Raw genomic sequence first — 7,330 nt, forward strand, 5'->3', positions numbered from 1 at the left:
AAAGAGAGAGAGAGAGAGAGAGAGAGAGAGAGAGAGAGAGAGAGAGAGAGAGAGAGAGGGAATGAGTTATGTAACCAATGGGGGCTCCTTTGGAGTTCTTTTTAAATTATATATAAATACATAAAACTTTTTAAAAATAAATAATCACTTGGCCATCTAACTCATATTGTGATTATTGGCATGACACTTCAATTATTTGAATACGAGGCTCAAAGTTAAAATTTTATCATTGTGGGATTTGAGTATTATTGTATTATTTTGTTTGACCTAAAATATTTTTGGATTTTTTAAGAATATTTTATTTAGCAAAACTAATTTTTTTTTTGGTGGTAAATTACCATTTTGGTCCTTGATATATACTACATGTCAATTTGTTTTGCAGTGAGTTGGGTTAGATTTTGGTCATAAGATTTGCAAATCCGTCTAACCCGACCCACCTATAATTAATATATATTTAAAATTTTAATAATATATTATAAATATTTGTATTTACTTTTTTACCACTCTTCCTAAATAAAACTCAAATCCTAAATTCTTTTCATATAATTTGTGTTGATTTGGTGTTATGCTTAGAATTATTTAGTTATAAATTTGTTCTTATTTGTGATGGTGATGTTCTAATTCTCAATTTAATATTAATAATAGCAATTAAAAAAATTTGTCCAACCCTTGGGTCCAACCTGATTCAAGTGGGTTGGATTGAGTTGGGTTGGAGTCTTGTGATGGGTTGTGTTAAGTTGGAATTTTTTTAAGTCATCATAGTGGGTTGGGTTGAAAAAACCCTTCAACCCGACTTATACACACTCCTAATAAGTGGAAACAAAATATAACAGACATACAAAATCTTCTTGAAAAATGTTTGAGCTAATAGCCTAATAATCACCAATTTATTTATTAAAAGAAAACAGCAACAATTTAGAACTAAATCTGTTAAGACTACTTGCCAAAAAAAAAAAAAGTTATTGTTAGAACTACCTTGCACCGTTCCCTTGCGTTGGGCTCTGATTTTCCATACCTAAAGCTTGTCGATGATCCAACCTCCAAAACACAGAACCAGCCTCTGAACTATGTTTACACAACCCAACGAGCTTTACGAAAAAAGTTTGAATCTTGATACCTGAAGAAATCGATAACAGATTAGACAATACTAACAAATAGTTCATTTATTTCAAAGTGCAACAATACTAACGAAAAACAAGGCTTTTTTTTTTTAATAAATTTTATAGGGAAAAAAGGCTATTGATCTAATTGTACAAAAGAATAATAAAAGTAAACAACAAGTATTTCTAAATATGCATCCCCTTTTTATTTTGGAATTATAAATAGCATCAATAAATTATATATCCCCGTAGTGGGTGGTTGAAAATATGGTGAAGTTGGCTTGGTTGAGACTGCGTGGTGTATCGGTCTAGTACTGACCTTAGCATACCTCCTCGTTCTTTCTTGGGTTAATGGAACGAATACTTATTCATGAAAAAATAAATTGTAACCCCTTAGTGAGAAAGAGAATGTGTAAATGAACCTGATCACAGACTCAAGTAGCATGCATTTTACAAGGCGGAACAAGAGGGAAGGGAATCTGGACAAAACAAAGAGTTGCAGAAATTTGCTTTCTTATAGAATTTAAAAAGTATGCGGAAGTGTAGAAGCAGCTGCAAGTAATAAATAAGAGTAAGAAATGTCATCATGATCTAAATTGGTGAGTAATATGAACCATTCACACTGGTCAATCCCTCAAGTCTTCCTATATTGTCTATTTCACCAACCAATAAAATATGGTTGGAAAGGGATGGGATTTTAATGGAGAGGGCCAACGTATAAATTTTCTATTTTAATGAAAATTCAAATTAGTATTTATTTAATATTAACTGATGATGCATAAAAATCGTCAGTGAGTTAATTGTCCACATGTGTACCAGTTAGGGTACCTGTAGAATAAGAGAACAAAGAATCATCAGAGAGCACTAGTGGGGTGCTGGCCCAAGACCCTCCGAAGGTTAAGTCAGTGATAAAAGAATCTCCAATAACTCAAAAGTGTAAGAGCTAGGAAATTGCATGTATCTTAAGGAAGAGGGGGCTTTGTGTTTATATAGTGGCGTATAGCTAACTAAGATCCCTTGAATGTAGGGATTTTCCTTGTAGGGGAGATTTGGAGTTAAAACTCTGAGATCTTAGGGCTTCTCTTCCCATATAGGGAAGATATGAACGTGTAAAAGGGTCTTTGTACGTGGTGTGCAATTTATTTCCGTGTAGGGGCACATAAGTAGAAGACACGAAAAGGCTTTGTGGGACCTAGCTGGCCCATTGTCAGCATGCCGGTCGGGATGGTCCTTCATTCATTGGTCTACAAGAGATACCCATCAGGATGTTCCTCCATCCGTCGATGTCCAAGTTAGGGGTGAAGTGCGAATCGTCCATTGGGCACACTTAAGAGATACCCGACGGATCTTCGAGAAATATGGGATCGTTAGTCCATCAAGATGTTGAGGCCTTTGAATAGGGGACTCATCCCGACAAGTCCTTGGTTAGTGGACCATTAGGAATGACTTCCACCTTGACGGGTTAAGATGTGCTGACGACCTTTTACGAACAAAAATACTCTTATCAGCCGCCCCTTACTCCATTATTCGTTGGGGTAACCGACGGGCTACAAAGTATATAAAAAATTGCTCCTCAATCATTAATTTTTTTAGGAGTTCGTGCCATCTATAGGGGTAAAAATGTCTTTTCAGGTGGCTAGGTGACACATGGTGGTCTTTGATTAGGCAATTTGAACTATAGCGTTGCTTCGTTTCTCGTGCTTCTTTGCCCTATAAATAGTTCAATGCCATTTCTAGCCTCTCAATTGCTATTTATTACTCTCAGGAGCTTGATTAGAGCTCTCATTTGCTTTAAGGAGAATCGTCGCTCTTATCTATTCATTGCTATCAGGAGAACCATCGCTTTTATCTGTTTATCGCTATCAGAAGAATCGTTGCCTTCATTCATCTGTCGCTCTTTCAACTACACAAGTCTTTCTCCTTTTCTTGTTGCTTTACCATTTTATGCTTTTCGGTTTTGACAAGTAGTCGTCGGTTTTATGTTTGGAAGTTTGAGTGAGTAGAATCTTAGTTTCCATTCGTTGCGAAGCGACAAGTGAACGTTCATCGTTCATTCGTTTGGGATTAGACGACAATGAAGCTTGCCAGTTAGGATATGGCAACATATCAGGTGATCTGTCAAGCTCTAAAAGGGAGTTGTCGACAAATTCACCCTTTAAAGAGGAAGAGGAAACCAACTCGTCGGGGTGAGGCTATAGAAAGATTATCCTTCCTAGGATTTGGTTGGTCAATGACTTTCCAATGAGCATGACAAAGATATATATATATATATATATATGAATAAGAAATTCTTCTTTTACATTGTATTTGCAAATATGTACAACATTTGTCACTTTTTGTGTGTCTACAATATAATTTATATTGCAAGTATAATGTAAACATATAAAAGTCCTATTTGAATTTTCGTCAACCTACTAATACTTTGATGAAGTGGTAAACATTAACATTAGGTGTTCTAAGAATATGTTATTTTGACAAATTAAAAAGTTATTTTATAAATTATAACACAACACTTTACAATATACCCTAGATCATATATATATATATATATATTACCATTTTAGTTAATTATTCCTTCTTTTTTCTTTTTATTCTTTCTTTTTTGTTGTTCCTAACAGCATTGAAGACATATAAGAGAAAGAAAGTTAAAATAACTATTAATTAATTCCAAAGAGAAAGTTTGAATAAAAAAATAACCAAATATTTTTACCATTTCGCACTGAAAATTAAAAAATGCTAGTGAAAATTTAACTAAAAACAAGCATATGCATCAAACACACAAAGACCGTGAATAAAATATGTGAATCTGACAAAAATTGGAACAGGTACGACTCTCTTGCTTCAACATTGGAGTGTTCTTCACCTTACCAAGTTTGTATTTTTCAAACTTTGATTTCAGCATTAATACGAGTAGAAAATTTAACTACAAATTTGGTTGTAGCAAATTATTACAATTTTACTCAATATATTTTTATTGTATGTGATTTTTGACAAATTCACCATTAGATTACATTTCTTTATTATGTCTTTCATCCTTTCAAAATTTCTAAAATATCAAAGATTAATAATTATGTCATCAATTAAATGTAACTTCACATTTTTGTAATATAAAATTATGCATAAAAAATAAGTTTATGGATTAAAAAGTAAATAACATCCGATTGGCATAAAATTTGACGTGTGTCAAGAACATAATTAACATGCAATCTAACAGTTAAAAATTTCAAAATATGTAGACATGTTAATTTATTTTAGTAGAAATTATAGCCATTAGCTACAATCAAGTTTGTAATCAAATTTTATCCTTAGTATAAATCCTTGCTGGGGGCATTTGATGGTTTTAGGATGATGAGATTGGTTATATACCTTAATTTTAAAGAATTTGGTAATTTGGCATAATTTGTTTCTTAATTTGTTGAAATTTGGGTCGAATTTTGTAATGACTAAAAATCAGAAAAATTAAATTTGTGGTGTTTAGTGGCTTTAATGGCAAAATTGAATCGTCAGTTGACGAAAAGACTACATCGACAATGATGTAGAATGAAATTTACAAAAATAAAATTTTAGGATCAATGAACCTATACTTCACATGTGACAGTGTTTTTCTCACATTTGGTGGTTCCTTTACTTCTTCTTTTTTCTCACATTTAATGGTTCCATTCTCACGTTGTGTGGTTCCAACATCACATATGTTAGTTCTTTTGTCACATTGGGTGGTTCCCTTACTTTTTCTCACACTTGACGGTTCTATCCTCACATTGTACAGCTCCAACATTACATGTGATAGTTGTTTTCTCACATTTGGTGGTTCCCTTACTTTTTTTCTCACATTTGACGGTTCCATCCTCACATTGTGCAGTTCTAACATCTCACGTGACAGTTCTTTTCTCATATTTGGTGGTTCCCTTACTTTTTTTTACACATTTAACGATTCCATCCTCACATTATACATTTCCAACATCACATGTGTAAGTTCTTTTGTCACATTGGGTAGTTCCTTTATTTTTTTCTCTTACATTTGACGGTTCCATTATCACATTGTGTAGTTCCAATATCACATTTGACAGTTCTTACCTTTTTTTCTCACATTGATGGTTCCATTGTCACATTAAGTAGTACCAATATAGCATCTGACTCTATTTTTATCACATTCAGTGGTACCCTATTTTTTTTCCTTACAATTGACAGTTTAATCGTCACAATAAGCACTACCAATATCACATATGACCATAATTTTATATTTAGGCTATCACTGGGGTCACTTTTTTACTTATTAATAACCGTTCATCACAATAGTAATTTTTTTTAAGTTATTAAAAAGTTTAGATCTAAAATCGAAAATCAAAAAAAAAAAAAAAAAGCATCCCATGAAATTAGCCCAACCACAATAATTACTCTTGTTCACAAAAAATAAATCAGCTGGAATTATCTTGATTTCTTCCACAAATATTTGAATATACCAATTAACTTCATACATATCTCTCTTGGTAGCTTCCATCACATTCAAGGGCATACCTCCCTATAAAATAACATAGTTAAGGTCATTTTCCAGATGTTTATATTTTTATTATTTATATATGATGATGAACCAAAAATTAGACTATCTCTAATTTGTTTATAGTATCGTCCAAGACCAAAAAGGTCATCCAAGTGCAGAAAGGTCGTCTAGCATGGAGACACCTAAAAAAAAATTGTTCCACAATTCCATGCACTTCCCCTCCCCCTCCAATTTATCCTTTTTGACATAATTAGAAATCTCCGAAAAGGGGACGGACGGAAAACCAGAAGTAGGAAGTACTGTAGCAACTTGCGCTCTCTGAAACCTTGTAATCAATCTTCAAAGAAATAACAAGAGCTTCAAGCTCTGAAAGGCACGTCCGAGGAGCATTGTGGTACACCCCAATTCACGCTTAAGTTATTATCCCCACAAATAACCATGTGTGGCCTTTGCATTCCTCACTAGGGCCTAGTTCTTGAACCCATTATCTATAAATTCATTCAGGGTTAGCTGGGCTTGGATCCACTTTCTCATAATAGAAGCGCCCAAAACCGGTCCCTACAATATCTATTAATGATTACCATAATTATATATTTAATATTACTATTAATATCACGTTTTTTATTTACCAATACTTACTCACCACATCAGCAGTTTATATCTCTAACATTATTCTTTAAGAAAACAATCATAATAAATACTTTTTAATGACTATCATAATTATCAAATTTCATATTTAATAGTTACATACAAAAACAAAATCATAATAAATACTTAATAACTACCATAATTATCAAATTTCATATTTAATATTTCATTCAAAAAACACAATCATAATAAATACATATTAATAACCATCATAATTATCAAATTTCATATTTAATATTTAAAAGCACAATCATAATAAATACCTATTAATAACTATCTTAAATATCAAATTTCATATTTATATACAAACAAAAGAGAGAAAATCACTTATTTGAGATAAAATCACATTGAACTCTCATGTACATTGCGTAGGTTGCTACCTAATCTATAATCTATATTATATAAAAGACAGAACATATTTAACTCTTTGTTGATCACATAATTTCTTGCCACGTCAGTTTTTTTTTTTTTTCGTTGTTGTTGTTGTTGATAATTTGACAGTTATAATAGAAGATGAGAGATTTAAATTATGGACATTTCTGTTGGATATACGTACAAGGAGGTATCGATTAAGTTACAAGGCTTTTAACCACATAAGTTTTTGAGGCATTACAATTTTATATGTCATTGAGTTAATATATATATATATATATAATTGAGTTCAAATTCTTTTAAAACTCTATATTAAATGTTAGAATAGATAGTTTCATATAAAAAAAAGTAGTAATAAATTAATGTCAATTAATAACTATCATAATTATCAATTTCATATTTAGAGATAAATAAGTAAGAAAAAATCATTGACTAGTTAGTAAAAAAAGAAGGAACTGTAATTGATAAAGTATGAATAAAATTAAATTACATAATTCTGGAAAGAAAGATTAACATGTTGTATAGTGAGTTGACAAGAGAATAATAACTTATTAACATTACTAATTGATAGATTGGTTAATTCTTTAAAAGAAATACTCTTTAAAAAAAAATATCTATTAAAAGTAATATTAGTTCCTCAAAAAAAAAAAAAAAATTAAAATACTCTCTCATGGAGATAACATAATAATATAATCTTCACAAAAAAAAAAAA

Source organism: Quercus suber, unplaced genomic scaffold, assembly GCF_002906115.3.
Source record: "Quercus suber isolate HL8 unplaced genomic scaffold, Cork oak 2.0 scaffold_39, whole genome shotgun sequence".
In the NCBI taxonomy this organism is placed as follows: domain Eukaryota; kingdom Viridiplantae; phylum Streptophyta; class Magnoliopsida; order Fagales; family Fagaceae; genus Quercus; species Quercus suber.